We start from the raw sequence: 3,402 nt of genomic DNA, 5'->3' as shown, positions 1-3,402 counted from the left end.
CTTCTTCTCTGTCTTCAATCAACCCCACAATTCAATTCCCACTAGTAATTGTAATTTATCTTTCAACTTAGATCCTGCAAACAAGAAGCTTATATGAATCAACTTAACAGAAGACCATTATAATTGCCAGAAACCCAGAGACACAGACAAAGATGGGTGCTATGGTACATTGAATGACATACTTCACTGGCACTTACCTTGTTGGTGTCTTTGAAAGAATAGAAATTATGTTTCTGTATTTTAATTAAAATGCTTGTTTGGGTCTTTCAAAAGGCAAGGAGTTGAAGAAAGAGTGGAAGTCTAAGAAACGAATCAATAAGAAGTCATGCTCGTGTCTCATGCCACCAGTTTTTTTTTTTTTTTGGTTTAGAGACTTTATTAGCGCTGGAACAATGTTCTCATGCCACCAGGTAAAACCCAGATTTAGAGAGAGAGAAAGAGAGAGATCTTTCAGAAGAGAATACAAAAATTGTAAGTCAATGAGTCATTAAAGTTTAATTTTCGCAATAAATTAGTCCAAATTAAATGTTTCTTGTCAAGAATCTAGGTTGACAATGGTGATGGTGTAAGATTTCAAAAAATGTGGGCTGACATAGTCCTTTTTCCCTCAAAATTCTTTCCGGTCTGGAGATCGTTGTTGGATGTGGAAACTAAATGAATTGAATCAAAGAGTGGGTTCTATCAGTGCCTTGGTAATCCAAGGACTTTTCAAAAAAATATGCAAAGATTGCAATGCTAAGAATAAGTAAAAGAAGCAATCAAATTAATTTTCTCTTCAGATACATCTTTGGTAAAATGAAGGACTCCAGAGATCTTCAATTTGACTTGGAAGGATGCATCATTGCATCTAGTAGTACTATTGGAGAGTAACCCCAACAAGTTCTTTTAAGGAAAAAAACAAAAAACCATTTACAATTACACTACTCCTAAAAAGAAAGATAAAAGATAAAAGTAAAGACTTGTTGTGTTGATTTGTTGGCCCCCTTCTTTGTTGTAGGGCTTCCTCTTTTATAAGCAGCCAAGTAGTTAGGGTGGTTCCTATCAACAACGGCTCCTATTCCAAATTTCCTTGGGAACAGTTTGCAACTGTATTTGTTTAACCCGATTGTACGGTCCAGTGATGACCGAAGTACGGTGTAAAAGTATTTCGGTCAGGTGACCAAAATAGGGGTGTAAACAAGTCCCAATTTTTATTTTATTAAAATCGGTTTAACTGTGTTGATGGGAGCTACCTTAATGGTATGAATCCAATTACTATGTATGGATCTAAAGTATTATTTCCTTAATGGAAAAGAAACCCGTAGGGTTGATCCCTACCCTCACCATTATAAATAGTTATCACTGACCTATTAAATGACTAACTTAAGAAAACCAAAAGTTAGGTGAAAAAGGATAGACCAGATCAACGTTCGTGTACAACAAGAATCATAAAGAAAGTATCTTGAGACTCGGTTTGGGCTCAAAGAACAAAAACCTTCCACCATTGAGATCAGATTTATTTTGTTATTTTATATTTGCATTAATAGATCCTGTAAAAAGGTTACAACCAAGAAGTGGTTCAAGGTTGTCTAAGCACAATGACATTTAAAACATTATGGGGCATTCCGAGAATTGAACTCGGGACCTCTCGCACCCTAAGCGAGAATCATACCACTAGACCAAATGCCCTTCATGTTGACATTAATAAAATAAAATTTTAAAATAACCGTCTAATTTCCCAGTAAACCAAAGTTCCCCTAATTTCTCCTGGTTATTTTACAAAGCCCAAATTATCCTTGTTTCATTCTCTTTCAGCTCTCATTATGTTTCTTGTTTGTCGTCCCTCTTGCAACCAGGGTTTTAGTAATTGGTATTGGTATCGGTCGATATTGATCCATATCTGTCCGAATCAAATGATTTTATCCCTAAATTTCAATTTAAAAAAAAAACGATTTTATTTATATTTTTATCCTTGACTAGTAGTCTAGTACCCTTGGATTAGTATCATATCGGTCATGAACTGTAATCGATATTGGCCTCTACTCTATACCGATATAGAAACGAATCAGCGGATCCGATACCACTTCCTTGAACAACGCCTGCAACATCATTGAGCGTCAACTTTTCTAGTTTCAATTAACCAGTATAGGATGTTAATGGCATCATCATGCCCCACACAAGAAGATAGGAATTGTAAAGTATTATATAATGCTCCAGTTCAGCTCTAGGACAAAAAGATAGGAATTGTAAAGTTTAGTCTTAAAAATTCAAACTTGTAGGTGAAGGGATTCCCAGGTGTATAAGGGGTGCCGTAGGCTAGATAGTATTAGTAGCTGATATGAGACCAAACTCCCAACATTCTCCCGCACACATGGCAGTATGTACTACGGACACATGAATATGATGAAAACCCGCTCTGATACAATGTAAAATTTTCATCCTAAAAAATCCAATCTTGTAGGTGGAAGTGCTCCCAAGTGTATAAGGGGGCAGTAGGCGAATTAATAACTGATATGAGACTAAACTCCCAATAGAAATCCTAACAAATTTTACAACCCAATTCTTCTTCTTCATCACAAAGTCCATAGAATCCAACAACTGGACTGCAAATAGGCTTTACGGTTGCACTGGAGTCTGGAGATGGGTAGGGGTGTAAATCGGTCAGTTCAGCTTGGTTTTGATCGGGTTGAAACTAAAACCAGCGTTACCCCTGTGCTTTCGCATAAAAATTGTCTCCAAACTCGAACCCATGACTACTTAGTCACAATGGAACAACCTTCCTGTTGCACCAAGGCCCGCCCTCTCACCAATATATTCCTCCCAAAATGAATGGACAATCATGACAATAGACCCAATTTCATTATTTGATGTTTCAAAAATATTAGGAGCATGGAGACAAGGCAGTAGATCAAACGAACGTTTAATATTATCATAATCTTAGATTCGTTTTTTGGATTGAGAACTAGCTATCTTCTAAAAGGGACAACTTCAGTGAAGGAATAAGCGAGCCAAATGTGGTAAACGAACTAGGTCTCTTCAATCCTCACCAAACGAGGCTTATTGCCTAACCATTTATAAAATGATGACAAACTTCCGCTCTCCTTGAATCATCACCATCAAATACTCAACATCCACTCTCTTCTCTCAAACAAACGAGTGTTTTAACTATTCTTTCTGGATTGTCCAAGAGATTTTAAAAAAAAAAATGAACATTGACAGCAGTAGATCAAAGGATCACATTCATTGTAGGACCTAGTTCTCTCAAGTCAGGTTAGTGAATTGCACGTCTCTATTGTCCAATAATTGTGTAGGTCTGTAGGGGTGGATACCCAATACAGATAGGGAAGCAAACAACAAATCATTTTGCTTTGAACTGACATTGAATAGAAAGAGTTGGTATTTACAATTATTCCTTACAACTTG

The 3,402-nt window shown here is 36.6% G+C and overlaps 1 non-coding gene across 1 annotated transcript; it reads right to left on the bottom strand.

Moving 5' to 3' along the window:
* Positions 1 to 1,596: 1,596 nt before the first annotated feature.
* TRNAP-AGG lies at positions 1,597 to 1,668 on the bottom strand. The gene has a single exon. It is a non-coding gene; the product is annotated as a tRNA-Pro (tRNA).
* Between the last annotated feature and the right edge of the window lie 1,734 nt (positions 1,669 to 3,402).

Source organism: Telopea speciosissima, chromosome 3 (assembly GCF_018873765.1).
Source record: "Telopea speciosissima isolate NSW1024214 ecotype Mountain lineage chromosome 3, Tspe_v1, whole genome shotgun sequence".
Classification (NCBI taxonomy): Eukaryota; Viridiplantae; Streptophyta; class Magnoliopsida; order Proteales; family Proteaceae; genus Telopea; species Telopea speciosissima.
Note: the sequence above shows the minus strand (reverse complement) of the source record. Positions and strands in the feature narration are given on the sequence as shown.